General features: G+C 41.8%; 1 protein-coding gene across 4 annotated transcripts in view; it reads right to left on the reverse strand.

Annotated features, from left to right (window-relative positions):
- Positions 1-15,841, reverse strand: part of LRRIQ1 (leucine rich repeats and IQ motif containing 1) — a gene marked incomplete at both ends in the record, with an annotated part of 281,974 nt that overhangs the window by 44,160 nt on the left and 221,973 nt on the right. The window lies entirely within an intron of this gene.

The following is a 15,841-nucleotide window of genomic DNA, read 5'->3' on the forward strand; positions in this document are numbered from 1 at the left end:
GCGCAGGCAGAACAAATGCACTATGTCAAAGCATTTTTCGCAAATAAGAGTCGATTTTAAAATTGAGGTTTGCTATTTGCGTCTGTACAACAAAAGAAAACATTTTAGTATAGTAATTTTGATGAAAATCAATCTTAAAGGCAACTGATGAAACTTTACACAGTTTAACATTACTTATTTACCAAGAATATTATTTAGTTCTTAAGTGAATGTTGGAAATGTCATATTGGGTTATGTTCTGCAATATTTATATTTAACACTTTTAAGTATTAGTTTTCTCAGTAAAATCCCCTGAAATGTCTTTCATCCTACATTTGTATACTATAAAATCACAAAAGATATCTACTTCTCATTACAACAATTATTAATACAAAAATACTATACATTAAGTCTAATTTGGGGATAATGATAAATATATAAAATTTTCAAAATATACTAGGACATAAGAACTAGATAATTTATTGTATCTAAAATTACCATCTGACCTTTATTACTATTTTGGACTGAACGTAAGAGTTGAAAAACTTGCTTCTTGCCTATGAAATATTGTTTTACAGAATGTCTAATATCATTAAGTAAAGATTTATCAGGATCCAGGCATGAAGTGGGGAAAAATGAAGTGATGGAAAGCAAACCAGCTTTAAAGTAGCTGGAATTTAACCCAAACCACAGGATGTTTGAAATCCTCTGAGTAAGCATTGTCTTTAATGTTTGATGTGAGAAAATTTTAAATAAAGCCATAAAATCATCACTGTGGTTAGAAAGCTGTCCCTATATGATGAGCTAGAAAAACTCATGAAAGCAGCATCTAATGATGATCATCCTCTTTCAAATGCAGATGTTTGTCTTTCCCCTTTACATTCCCCTGCCGTCTTCTTCCCATCCTTACACGCATGAACTTCTCCTTGTTAAGTAAGCCAGTTTGCTATTGCCAAACTCAGAATAGAAACCATTCTATAATGTCTGTCAGGAATACAATTGAATTGACAAAAAGCCTCAGCAGAAAACTGTTTAAAATGAAATAAGGAACACTTGGCTTCCAATATACACTTGTGATTAGTAAGAAAAGTGTTACAAATTCTTTATTTCAATTACCACACAAAAGTATGTGTCTAATGTTCCCATGAGAATAGCTTCACCAACACTAGGACTTAAAACAAAACAAAACAAAAAATAGTCTAAGAATGAGCAGAAAATACCAAAGCAATACCACAGTTTCTGTGAGGCCAGTTGCAAAACAAGGGAAAAAATGTTAACTACAAAGGTAACCTGCCTGCTGGCTAAAGAGGTGTTAACTATAAGCCTCAATATTTTAAGATTAGGATTCATTCACTTCAATTTGATGACGTAAATTTACTATGCCTAAATAGAAAGTAGAAATCCACCCTCCCCAAATAAGACAATATCTACACGTCAAGAAAATATTTGTGAATACATGCCTTCCAAAAATCTCATTGTCATCTAAGCGATTTGCATCCAAAGAGTGCTTCTTCTGAGATAGAAAACAATTAATGTCAGTTACTAATTCAGTCAGATTATATATAATAGGGATTCAAATTCAGAAGTGAGATTTAACAGGAATACATGACTTCACAATGGTGTCACTTGGCAGCGTAAATGCAAACCTAGAAATTTTGTCAAGAGTGCATTAGTGCATCTGACACAGTCACACACGCATGAATGTTCAGATTCTATTTTTGAAATCATTGGTTTTCAAACTGAACATCATTATTTCCATTACTGTTAACAAATAGAAAAATCATAAATATAATACATCTTTTGCTCTATATTATGCAAAATGGATGTACTTAAAAACTGAATGTAACTGAGGATGCTTTTAACACTTCTATAAATATGTATTTAATTTTAAAGCACTGTAATATTAAAGTTTGTATGGTTATAACAGTTTTAAGTTAATGTCAGATAAGAATTCTCTATGTGTAATTCAATAGAAAATATTAAAAACTAATTTTGCAAAATTGTTTTTGGTCTTTGTTTACTGAACAGGTCACATTTGGAGCCCCATCTACAAGGTTAGTAATACTTTTGCTCCATATTTTCACAATAAAATGAGGGGTATAAATTTTGGAACATGACTTTTAAGACTCTGGATTCTGATTCATCTCCAACTCAGGTAACTGAATTAAAAATAGAGACTCATTTATTAAAAAAGAACAACAACAAAAAACAAACAAAAAAGGGAGTTTTTTCTTCAACGTTTTCATAAAATATATTTCATTAAATATTTATTTTAAAATGTTTGCATTTTTATAAGTCAAGACATACTAAAAGCACACATTAAAATACTTAGTTATTTATTACCCAATTTCTTTTTAAAAAAGAGAAAATATTATAAAGTTCACTTAAAGGTGTCTTATAGTATGTCTATGTATAATTATTCAAAAAATTAGAGTATTTCTAGATATGTGAATAATTTAAAACCATTTTTATCCTTGGTTGCAGAAAGCTGAGTTATGTATATCCCTCCATTCATCATTGCACAAGCCCCTCTTCTTATATAATAAGGCAGAGGCCTTGCTATAAACTTTTGAGGGCATGGAAGGAACTTTAAATGTTTATCCTATATAATAAAAGCCTAATATGTTAAGTGTCCAGTCATCTGGTCGGCCATTCAACCAATCAAAGCATAACATGCTAATGATATGCTAAGGCTGCTCAACTGTTCACTATGATGTACACTGACCACCGGGGGCAGATGCTCCGACCGGTAGGTTAGCTTGCTGCTGAGGTCCTGCCGATCGAGACAGGCTGGACACGCCCCGGAGGCCTCCCACAGTCCATCCCTGGCTGGCCAACCTCCTGTGTCCCTCCCCAGCCCTGATCATGCACTGGTGGGGTACCTCAGCCTGGCCTGCATCCTCTCACAATCAGGGACCCCTCAGGGGATGTCAGAGAGCCGGTTTCAACCTGACGGTGGAATGACCGGTCGCTATGACACGCACTGAACACCAGGGCACATGCTCAATGCAGGAGCTGCCCCCTGGTGGTCAGTGCACTCCCACAGGAGGAGTGCTGCTCAGCCAGAAGCCAGGCTCACAGCTGGCGAGTGCAGCAGTGGTGGAGGGAGCCTCTCCCACCTCCATGGCAGCACGAAGGATGTCCAACTGACGGCTTGGTTGGACATTTCCCGAGGGTTCCCATACTGCGAGAGGGCACAGGTCAGGCTGAGGGGACCCCCCTCCCGAGTGCACGAATTTTGTGCACTGGGCCTCTAATAGAGCTATAATTTACATGCACAAACCTTAGACATAAATTTCAATAACTTAAAAACATTTTATTTTGAAGTAAGTTAAAACTCCCATAGAAGTTGCAAAAATTGGTACTGAGAATTCCCTATATACCATCCACCCATCTTGCCCCAAAGAAATATAACCAAAGTGTGATTATTAAAACCAAGAAATTGACATAAGTGCAATACCATTACTAAACCACACATCTTCACAAGACTTTACCAATTTTCACATGTACAATATTTTTGGTTTGTTTATACTTCTATGGCATTTTATTGCATGCAAACATTTATATAGCTACCTCGCAATCAGGATACAGAACTGTTCCATCTTCTCTAAAAACTCCCCTTAGAGGCATACTCTCTCCCCAACCTAACCAATGGCAATCGCTAATATGTTCTCCATCACTATAATTATGTTTTTGAGGATGTTATTTATGTAAATGAAATCATACAGTATGGAAGATTTTGAGTTTTTTTTATTGTCTAAAGTTTTACATATGTCTTCTTTTACCCCAATTGACACCCCCCCCAGCCATTCCCACCCTGGGCAAGCCCCCCACTGCCCCAGTGTCTGTATCCATTGGATATGCTAATATGCATGCATACAAGTCCTTTGGTTGCTCTCTAACCACACCCCTCCCCTGCCATTTGTCTCTGGATATATTCTTGTTTATCAAATTATGTTGATCATTATATCCCACAAATGAGTGAGATCATGTGATATTTATCTTTCTCCAACTGGCTTACTTCGCTTAGCATAATGCTCTCCAGTTCCATCCATGCTGTTGCAAATGGTAGGAGTTCCTTCTTTTTTATAGCGGCATAGCATTCCATTGTGTAGATGTACCACAGTTTTCTACTCCACTCATCTGCTGATGGGCACTTAGGCTGTTTCCAAATCTTACCTATTGTAAATTGTGCTGCTATGAACATAGGGGTGCATATATCCTTTCTGATTGGTGTTTCTGGTTTCTTGGGATATAGTCCTAGAAGTGGGATCACTGGGTCAGATGGGAGTTCCATTTTTAACTTTTTGAGGAAACTCCATACTGTCTCCCACAATGGCTGCACCAGTCTGCATTCCCACCAGTAGTGCAGGAGGGTTCCTTTTTCTCCATATCCTCACCAGCACTTTTCTTTGTTGATTTGTCTATGATAGCCATTCTGACAGGTGTGAGATGGTATCTCGTTGTTTTAATTTGCATCTCTCGGATGATTAGTAACTTAGAGCATGTTTTCATATGTCTCTTGGCCTTCTGTATGTTCTCTTTCAAAAAGTGTCTATTTAGATCCTTTGCCCATTTTTTGATTGGATCATTTATCTTCCTTTTGTTAAGTTGTAAGAGTTCTCTGTAAAATTTTGAGGTTAAACCCTTATCAGAAATAATATGTTCTCCCATGTAGTGGGCTTTCTTGTTGTTTTGTTGATGGTTTCTTTTGCTGTGCAGAAGCTTTTTATTTTGAGATTTTTTTAACTCAGTATAATGCTCTTGAGATACATCATAGCTTTGTGTGTATCAAGAGTGGTTCTTGTTTGTTGCTTGCTATTATTTGTTATTGTATTTCCATTGTACGTAGGTACCATCATTTGTTTATCCTTTCACTCACTGAATGAGATTTGGGTTATTTCCAATTTTTGGCTATTACAAATAAAACTACTATGAACATTTATGCATAGGTTTTTGATTAAACATAAGTTCATTTTTCTAGAAAAAAATGCTTAGGAGCAGAATTGTTGAGTCATGTGCTGTAGCAATGTATGAGAGATACAAATCCACATATTTGTTAGCACTTGGTATTGTCAGTGTTTTATTTTATCCACTATAATAGATGTATTGTGATATCATACACTGGCTTTCACAATTTCCCTAGTGATAATGAGGTTTATCACACTTTTATGTGATAAATTGACTAGGACACAGGATACTCAGATATATTTGGTTGAACGTTATTCCTGGGATTGTCTTTGAGGGTGTCTCTGGATGATATTGGCATATGAATCATCAGACTGAGTACACCAGATTGCCCTCTCTAATGGATAGCATCAACTAACCCAGAGGTGGAGAATGTCCTGCCGCTCAGGCCATATGAGGCCCTCAAAATCATTTGGTCTGGCCCTGCTAAGACAGTAGGGGTGAGTTAATTAAATGTTTGAAGAAACATAGAAGGATAATTACTAAGTTGAAAATGTTGTATGGCCCACAAATGATGTTATAAATATCCAAATGGCCCTTGGCAGTAAAAAGATTCCCCACACCTGATCTAACCCATTGATGGTCTGCATACAACAAAAAGGCAGGAAAAGGGAGAATCCATTCTCTCTGCTTGACCTGTGCAGTTGGGATATAAATCTCCTGTCTTAAGGCTGGAATTTACACAATTGGTTCTTTTGCTTCCTAGGCCTTCTGACTCAGACGAGAACTATACCACAAGGCTCTCTTGGGTCTCTAGCTTGCAGACAACAGATCATGGGATTATCCTCCATAATCAAATAAGCCAATTCCATATAATAAATAATATATAGTTCCTTATAATCCTATATAATAAATGGCTAATATGCTAAGAGCTTGGTTGTCTGCTCATCCGCTCAACCAATCAAAGCATAATATGCTAATGACATGCTAAACCTGCTCAACCACTTGCTATGATGTATGCTGACCACTAGGGGGCAGAGAGTAGACCAGTCGACCAGTCCCTATGACGTGCACTGACCAGCAGGGGGCAGATGCTCTGACTGGTAGCTTAGCTTGCTGCTGGGGTCTGGCTGATCAGGACTGAGCAAGATGGGTGGGACATGCCCTGGAACCCTCCCATGGTCCCTCCCTGGCTGGCCAAACTCTCACGTCCCTCCCTGGCACAGATTGTGCACTGGTGTGGTCCCTAGGCCTGACCTGTGCCCTCTCACAATACAGGACCCCCTGGAGGATGTCAGAGATCCGGTTTTGGCCCAATCCTGCAGGGTAGGCTGAAGGACTGTACTGGTGCATGAATTCATGCACTGGGCCTCTAGTAAATATATATATTTAAATCTTTACTGTTGCAGTATTACATATGTTCCCTTTTTTCTCCCATTGATCTCTTATAGTCCACCCCCACCCTCTGCCCCAGGCCTCCATCACCCTATTGTCTGTGTCCATGGGTTATGCATATATGCCTATAGGTTCTTTGGTTGATCTCTTCCCACCCAACTACTCCTGCCTTCCCTCTGAAATTCCACAGTCTGTTCCATGCTTCTATGTCTCTAGATCTATTATGTTCAACAGTTTATATTGTTCATTAGATTCCACATATGAGATCACGTGACACTTGTCTTTCTCTGACTATCTTATTTCGCTTAGCATAATATTCTCCAAGTCCCTCTCTCTTGTCTCAAAGGGTAAAAGAGCCTTCTTTTTTACTGCTGTATAGTATTCCATCGAGTAAATGTTCTACAGCTTTTTTATCCACTCATCTACTGATAGGTAGCTAACAGATAGATTCTCTAGTTGGATAGATAGATAGACTAAAGGACCAATGGTGTAAGTTCCATTCTGAATCCGAGAGTCTTGAAATCTGGTAGTCTAAGTCTTATTGTTGTTTTTTTTCAAGATTGTATTGCCTAGTCTAGGTCCTGTATACATGTATAAAGAGATTATCCTATATAATAAAAGGCTAATATGCAAATTGTCCCCTCGACTGGGAGTTCAACCAGGGGTTGGGGCCAGCTGGCCAACCGCCCATGGAGCCTCCCCCAATCCAGCCCCATCCCCGATTGACCCTCCCCACCATAAAATTCGTGCACATTAAAAGGGGATTAATTAGAGGAAATAATTTAATATTGCTATTTGCCCTTTCTCTATAATAGAAGTGTCAGAGATGAAAGAAAATTAGTAAAATGTATATGAAAACCTTCCTCCTGTCAGAGTCTGGGGCTCACCACAGGACCCAGAGTCAAGTCCCCGCCCACCCACATGCACCTCAAAATAACGTGAGACGCAGACGTGGCCGGCCCCCCCACATTGGGCTAGGTTCAGATCCACCCGGCCAGTCCCAACCTTGTCAAGCCCTGCCGGACAGGGGGTGTAGCCTCAGGTCCCCTGGCCCGGCACCAGGGTGGGGGGCATGGCCTGAGGTCCCCCAGGCCAGACCGGGGCAGGGGGCATGCCTTGAGGTCATCCATCAAGCCCCGCCAGGTGGGGGACATGGCCTGAGATTCCCTGTCAAGGTCCGCTGGGTGGGGGGCATGGCCTGAGGTCCCCTGTCAAGCCCCACTGGCAGGAGGGCGCAGCCTCAGGTCTCCTGTCAAGCCCCAATGGGCAGAAGCATGGCTTGAGTTTCCCCAACCCAGCACTGGGGGTGCACCTTGAGGACCCCTGTCAAGCCCCACTGGGTCGGGGGCACAGCCTGAGGTCCACTGTCAAGCCCCACTGGGGTGGGGGGGTGCGTAGCATCAGGGTCCTGCTGATTCCTCATTAAGGCTCCTTATGGAAACTTGGCCTCAGCTGTGGGTGCAGCCATCTTTGTGACAGAGTGATGATGGTCAATTAGCATATCCCCTCTTTATAAGATAGGATATATATCCTACCTAATAAAAGAGTAATATGCAAATTGAACAAACCTCCACTACACCCACAAAGCCATGCCCACCAGCCAATCAGGAGCGAGTATGCAAATTAACCCAACCAAGATGGCTGCAGCCATGAAGCGAGCAGGAGTCTTGGGTTTCCCCGGCAATGGAGGAAGCCAAGCTTTCCGCACACCCTGGCCAGCCTAGGACTCCACTCAAGGCTACAAGGTTTCAATTATAGAAGATAAATAAATCCCAACAAAAATGGCTGTGGCCACAGAGCGAGCAGGAGGCTTGGCTCCGTTCAAGGCTACAAAGTTTCAATTGTAGAAGATAAATAAACTCCAGATACCAGGGCCTCCGCTTGGGTCACCAGGGGGCGTGGCTGGCCTGCAAACCACCACAGGCCCCTCGCCCAGGCCGCCCCACACCCCAAGGGAACCCCCACCCTGATCCGGACACCCTTCAGGGCAAACCAGCTGGCCCCCACCCCCACCCATGCACCAGGCCTCTATCCCATCTAATAAAAGAGTAATATGCAGATTGATCATCACTCCAACACACAAGATGGCTGCCCCCATGTGGTCAAAGATGCTGACCCCACAAGATGGCCACCATAAGATGGCCAGCAGGGGAGGGCAGTTGGGAGGGACCAGGCCTGCAAGGGAGGGCAGTTGGGGGCAATCAGGCCAGCAGGGGAGGGCAGTTGGGAGGGACCAGGCTGGCAGAGGAGGGAAGTTGAGGGCAACTGGGCCTGTAGGGAAGGGCAGTTGGGGGGGACCCAGGCCTGCAGGGGAGAGAAGTTGGGGAGAGACCAGGCCTGCAGTGGAGGGCAGTTAGGGGTGACCAGGCCTGCAGGGGAGGGCAGTTAGGGTTAAAGAGGCTGGCAGGGGAGCAGTTAGGCATCAATCAGGCTGGCAAGGGAGTGGTTAGGGGGTGATCAGGCTGGCAGGCAGAAGCGGTTAGGGGGAATCAGGAAGGCAGGCAGGCGAGCAGTTGGGAGCCAGCAATCCTGGATTGTGAGAGGGATGTCTGACTGCCCATTTAGGCCCGATCCATTTATATGTTGTTCAAAAACATACAAGTATCATTTGAAATCAATTTTACTGGGATCGGGCCTAAATGGGCAGTTGGACATCCCTTGAGGGGTCCCAGATTGGAGAGGGTGCAGGCTGGGGTGAGGGACACCTGCCCCCCCCCCATGCACGAATTTTGTGCACTGGGCCTCTAGTATATATATATATGAGTGGCCAGATTATTATGATCTCTGAATGCAAATCAGAGATCATAATAATCTGGCCACTCAGTGTGTAATATATATATATATATATATATATATATATATATATATATATATATATATATGTATATTAGAGGCCCGGTGCATGAATTCATGCATGGGTGGGGTCTGGCCAGCCTGGCCAGGGGAGGGGACATGGGCGGTTGGCCCACCTGCCTGCTGGTCAAACTCCTGGTTGAGGGGACAATTTGCATATTAGCCTTTTATTATATAGGCTATACACTGAGTGTCCAGATTATTATGCATTCAGAGATCATAATAATCTGGCCACTCAGTGTGTGTGTGTGTGTGTGTGTATATATATATATGTGTATATATATATATATATATATATATATATATGTGTATATATATACACATACTAGTCACACACACACACACACACACACACACACATATATATATATATATATATATATATATATTAGTATACTAGTATATTCATAATAAAGAGAGATATATGCCCTATTAGGTTTGTTTCTCTGGTGAATCTAACTAACATGATTGTCAAATAGTTCTTTTGTGCCTCCTTCCTGTAATTCATCCTCAGAAGTGATTACTGAACTACAGTTCTGATTTCTTTCACTGTTGGACAGCTTAGCTTTCTCTGATCTTGAACTTAATCCTATATAATAAATAGGCAATATGCAAACTGACAGTCACACCCTCGCACTAGATGGCCACCCCCATGTGTCACAAGATGGCCACCATAAGATGGCTGGCAGGGGAGGGCAGTTGTGGGCAATCAGACTAGCAAGGGAGGGCAGTTAGGGGTGACCAGGCCTGCAGCAGAGGGCCGTTGGGGGCAACCATGCCTGCAGGGTAGGGCAGTTGGGAGTGACCAGGCTGGCAGGGGAGGGCAGTTGAGGGGAACCAGGCCTGCATGGGAGGGCAGTTGGGGGCGATCAGGCCAGGATGGGAGGGCAGTTGGGGGTGATTGGGCCAGCAGGGGAGCAGTTAGGCGTCGATCAGGCTGGCAGGAAAGTGGTTAGTGGGTGATCAAGCTGGCAGGCAGAAGCAGTTGGGAGCCAGCAGTCCCAGATTGTGAGAGGGATGTCCGACTGCCAGTTTAGCCCCTATCCCTGTGGGTGCAGGCTGGGCTGAGGGACACCCTTCCTCCCAGTGCATGTATTTTGTGCACCAGGCCTCTATTATAAATATAATCATACAGTATGTGCTTTCTTGAATCTGTTTCTTTTATTCAGTATATTGGTTTTTATATTCACCCATGTTGCTGTATCAGGAGTTCATTTCTTTTTATTTCTAGGTAGGTATGTTTTTCACCAGCTATATATGTGTTTCCACATTGACAACACTTTGCATTACCCAATTTTCTATTTCTGCCATCTGTTGACTATATTCTTATAACTTCTAACTTTTAATTTTTAGTCTTTTGGTCATATAACTGAGCATATTTTTATATGAATTTATTCATTCCGGCATCAACTCTGTGAACTATCTATGTATATCCCTTTTTCATTGGGTTTACCTGACTTTATATTGTTCATTAGCAGGACTTCTTTTGTATTTAGATATTAAGCTATTGTTAGTTTTTAGTGCTGAAAATAGTTTATCCTGTCTACAATCTGTTAGCCTTTTCTGTAAAATCCTTCATATTTTGCCATATAACTTGTACTATTTCCATCTTTTAAAAAAAAACTCTTACTATTAAATTGTAAATATATTCTTTTTTTATTTTATCAGTTTTATAGCTTTACTTTTCACACTTGAGTCTTCAAACTTCTGAATTCCATTTGATTATTGTAAAGCGTGTATATGCTTTACATATAGCTCATATTTTTTTCTTAATGCTAGCTTGCCAAATCCCATTTAATAAACAATCTGATCTTTCCCACCTTTATCACATATTACATTCCAATATAGTCATAGGTCTACTCCTGAACTCACTATTCATATCCATTTGTCTATTCACCGATGCCTGTGCCAGCACCATAAAGTTTACTTCAGTTTTGTATTAAAGATATCTTTCTATCTTGTGACACCAGTTATTCTTTTTAAGGAGTTAACCTATATAATCTTTTTAAAAATTCATTAATACATATTTTGAATGAAATTTTTCAAGTTTCTAAAACAACAGCTATAATTTTGTTTGGAATTGCTCTAATTTAAAGATTCATTTGGGTACAATTGACACATTTTATATGCTAAATTCTTTTATCCCTGAATAGTAAACTTATTGAGTAGAGTGATTATGATATCCCACTCAGATCACCTTTAACAAATGAATCAGATTCCTCCAGCTGCTGAAAAATTTGAAGCCTGGTGTCTCTCAGCTGAATTCATCTCTAGAAATTGTCCTTTGCTGAAGAGAGCTGACTTGTCCAAGTAACACCCTCTCTTGAGGCCCCAATGCAGGGGCATAAAATCTGGTCCACTTTCCTCAATCTGGGATGACTAAAAAGGGCCTTTCCACTACCAAATCTCACTATCTCTGCTGCAACTCTATTGCAGTTCACATTTTCTCTCTGGCTCAATCACTCTCTTTCATCTCTCTAATAAGTTTTTCCTGAAAGCCTTCCCCAATAAATGTCTTCTACTCAAATGTCAAAATCTCATAATGTGTGTCCTGGGGAACCTGAACTAAAATTGTTTCTGTAGGAAATTCCTGGAGTTTGGGGGTAGGGATAAGTCTAATCAGCAATATAACTGTCCAATAACACACCTTCTAATATATATTTGGAAACATGTCAAATGATATTTTCTTTGCATTTTTTCCCACTAATGTCAGTCACACAATATGCTTTAATCTTATTTGGAAGATAGAGACTTTATCAAAACCCAGCATTTAAATGTTTAATTATGTTTTATTCTGTCCTCACTCCTGGAAGTTAGTGAAGCAGATGATATTTACATTTATCCCTAATATTAAGAAAGTAGAGGCCTGGTGCACGAAATTCACGCATGGGAGGGGGGGGTCCCCCTCAACTCAGCCTGTACCTTCTCCAATCCAGTACCCCTTGGGGGATGTCTGACTGCCGGTTTAGGCCCAATCCACAACCAGCAGTTGGACATCCCTCTCACAATCCGGGACCACTGGCTCCTAACAGCTCACCTGCCTGCCTGCCTGATCACCCCTAACTGCCTCCCCTTGCTGGCCTGGTCACCCCTTACTGCAATCCCTGCTGGTGTGGTTGCCCCCAACTGCCCCCCCCCCGCCAGCTTGGTTGCCCCTCACTGCCCCCCATGCCGGTCTGGTCACCTATAACTGCCCCCCTGCAGGCCTGGTAGCCCCACGTAGCCTGCTGCTCAGTAGTTTGGTCACCCCCCATAACCCCCGGCCAGCCTGGTTGTCCCATGCAGCCTGCTGCTCAGTCGTTTGATCGCTCCTCACTAACCCCCTGCTGGCCTGGTCACCCCACACAGCCTGATGCTCAGTCATTTGGTCACCCCTCAATGCCCCCCCCCTGCCAGCCTGGTCACCCCATGCAGCCTGCTGCTTGGTCGTTTGGTCATCCCTCACTAACCCTCCTGCCAGCCTGGTTGCCCACACAGCCTGTTCGGTCATCTGTTTGGTTGTTTTGAATGCAATGGTCGCTTAGCCTTTTATATATATAGATAACTCTACTGTCTTTTGGTATGCATTGTTTTTATAGATAACCTTTTTTAAAGTTTAATTTTAATTTTTATTTTTAGAAAAACAACCCACAGGATTTTATTGTCCTTGTGTTAAAAAGTTAGGTCTTTCAGGACAAGGAAGTGAGTTCTGATGTCAGAGAGGAAGCCCCTACTTTCCAGCAATGACTGAATCCCATGCAGGAACAGCTTAGCAATGTAGCAGTCCTTGTTGATTGCCCTGGACTTCTTCTTGCCTTTGCCACTCTTGGGAACCTCGGTCCCCATCTCCTTCACATTCTCCAGTGCCATGTTGCAGTGCCTGTCAACAGGCTTCACATGGCCCAGGAGCTTTTTGTTGTTGTGACAGTTGATATATGTTCTTGACCAAATGGGTGAGCTTGGATAGTTGGCCTGTGTTAAATTCCTCCTCCTTCCACTTCTGCAGCTCTGCCACGGTCATCTCACTCTTGGGCTTGTGAAGGAGGCTTCTGGTGGTGGTGTCTGTGCTCTTAGAACATTCCTGTCTCCTCCACTTTGCTTCTGCCTCTGAAGAGAGCTATAGGTAATCTTTCAATTCAATAATTCTCTCTTTTATGGTGTCCAGTCCAGAGTTTATTTCACTGATAATATTTTCTTATTTTCAAAATTTATAATAGACTCATTTGCATCTGTCCTCTAATTAAAATTTGATTACTTTTGTTTTCTAATTTTCTGTCTTTTTATTATGGACTAGAGGCCTGGTGCACAAAATTTGTGCACTGGGAGGGTGTCCCTCAGTCCAGCCTGCACCCTTTCCAATCTGGGACTACTCAGGGGATGTCTGACTACCGGTTTAGGCCCAATCCCTTTCGGACATTCCTCTCACAATCTGGGACTGCTGGCTCCTAACCACTCGCCTGCCTGCCTGCCTGATTTTCCCTAACTGCTTCTGCCTGCCAGCCTGATCACCCCCTAACCACTCCCTTGCCCATCTGATTAACACCTAACTGCTCCCCAGCTGGCACAATTGTCCCCAACTGCCCTCCCCTGTGGGCCTGATCTCACCCCCAAATGCCCTCCCCTGCAGGCCTGATCTCACCCCCAACTGCCCTCCTCTGCTGGCCAATTTGGTTCTGATTGGTCAGTTTCTATGCCAGTCAGCCTCTTATGCAGCCATTGGCTCCTCACAGTTGACCCAGATTTGGTTCTGATTGGTCAGTTTCTATGCCAGTCAGCGTCAAAAGCTCTGCCTCCTAGGTAGCCATTGGATCCTTGGAATTCACCCAGATTTGGTTCTGATTGGTCGGTTTCCATGCCAGTCAGTATCAAAAGCTCTACCTCCTAGGCAGCCATTGGATCCTTGGAATTCACCCAGATTTGGTTCTGATTGGTCAGTTTCTATGCCAGTCAGCATCTCCAGGCCTATTTCCGGGCCTGATCATAGAGGCGGGGTTGATCAGCAGCTGCCCCAGGCTGCTGGTGAGCAGCTTAACTGCTGACCTCTGGGAGAGAGCAAGAGGCTTGGATGCTGGCAAGGGAGAGAGAAGCAGGGTCTGATCACCCTGTTTCTCTATCCAGGCCTTGCCAGCAGCCGCTGCCACTGCTGATCAGCCCCACCTCTCTCTCTCTCTGAGAGGTCAGCAGTTCATCCCACTCACCTGCTGTGAATCCAGCCTGGCGAACGGTCAAGCCTCCTGGTCGTTGCGGATGTGACGGACCCAGGGTTTTTATATATTAGGATGTTATTCTTATTTTTGTCTTTGAGGATCTTATAATAGAGGCCATTGCAGTATTTTTTTTAAGGTCTGTTAATAGCCTTGTCCCAGTTGTGCTATTATCTGTGTCCAGTTCCCCAACAAAAATAGGGTGCTTTCATTCCCCAACACTCCGTAAGATTTCTACTCTGGTCCTTCAATTCACCCAGTATTTCTTTGTCATATGTCTTCCTTGATTTCTTCCCTGTCTCAACTCATACACACACAAAATATGTATTTCTGTTCTACTACTATTTTCCTTGTTTTTGTATCCAGCTATCCCTATTCAAAATGAAAAACAAAAACACTTGCAAGTGCTATGTATTTGTCATGTATTTGTATGTTAGTAATCTATGCAATCTGTTTTCAATCATTTTTAGGCGTATAACAATTAAATGTGATATCACTTCCTTTGTCTTGGCATTTTTATATTTCCCATTCTTGCTCCAACGTGGCCATGTAACAATATATGAGAAAGTGCTAGTCAGTAATATGCATGCTGTTAACAAACTGAAGTGCCAATTTTCCAGTGATAATCTTCATGCCACTCTACCAGAAGGGTCTCTTAAAATTCAAGAAAATATTTGCAGAGTGATTATTTCAAATTTAAATTCTATAAATATTTTCATAAACATTAATTTTAGCTAATGCCTGTCCACAATGTGCTGCTCTTTCAGGAAAACTCCTTAAGTTAGCTGTTCATGAGAATGATGAATATAACTGTTCTGGATAATACTAGTGTCTACTAGAAACTACATTATCTTCTTGTACTAAATTCTACAAAGCAAGCTAAATTATAATCAGTTTTCTTTGTGAATGTAGAATCTGAACAAGGAGTATTAGTTGATTGATATAAATGGATGGCATCATAAAGTTAGGGTCACCTGATGTATCCATTTTTACCTGTCAAGGAAGCCACATATTTCTGTCATTGATTAGGGTACTTTTTTCACTGTAAATTTCTGAAAATTTCTTATTTTGTGGGATCCACTTCTCTAGACTTCATATTGGCCATTCTTTTTTTGTTTACATAGGCTTCCTTCCAATAACATATAGTACAATTGACTTTAGCAATGCACATACAGTTATACTACCTAGAACCTACCCTCTAGTTAGGATGTTTAGAACTTGATTGTTCCTAAATTTCTGATAATTTATACTTTATTACTTAGAGTGGGTGAATTCCCAATTACTTGTTAATTTTTATCTGGTTTAATTTTCTGAGTTGTGAGGGTACTTTGCTGTTTCACTCTAGTATTCTACTCTTTGAATACTCAAAAAATATTTTATTATGCAAATTCCTGTTAGAGTAATTTTATTTTAAATGCTGTAACATGTTAATATTTTAAAATCTGCCATCCTATCTAATAAAAGAGTAATATGCAAATTAACCATCACTCTGCGACAAAATGGCAGCACCCATAGCAGCCAGG

The sequence above is a fragment of the Plecotus auritus genome, assembly GCF_963455305.1.
Source record: "Plecotus auritus genome assembly, chromosome: 3".
Classification (NCBI taxonomy): domain Eukaryota; kingdom Metazoa; phylum Chordata; class Mammalia; order Chiroptera; family Vespertilionidae; genus Plecotus; species Plecotus auritus.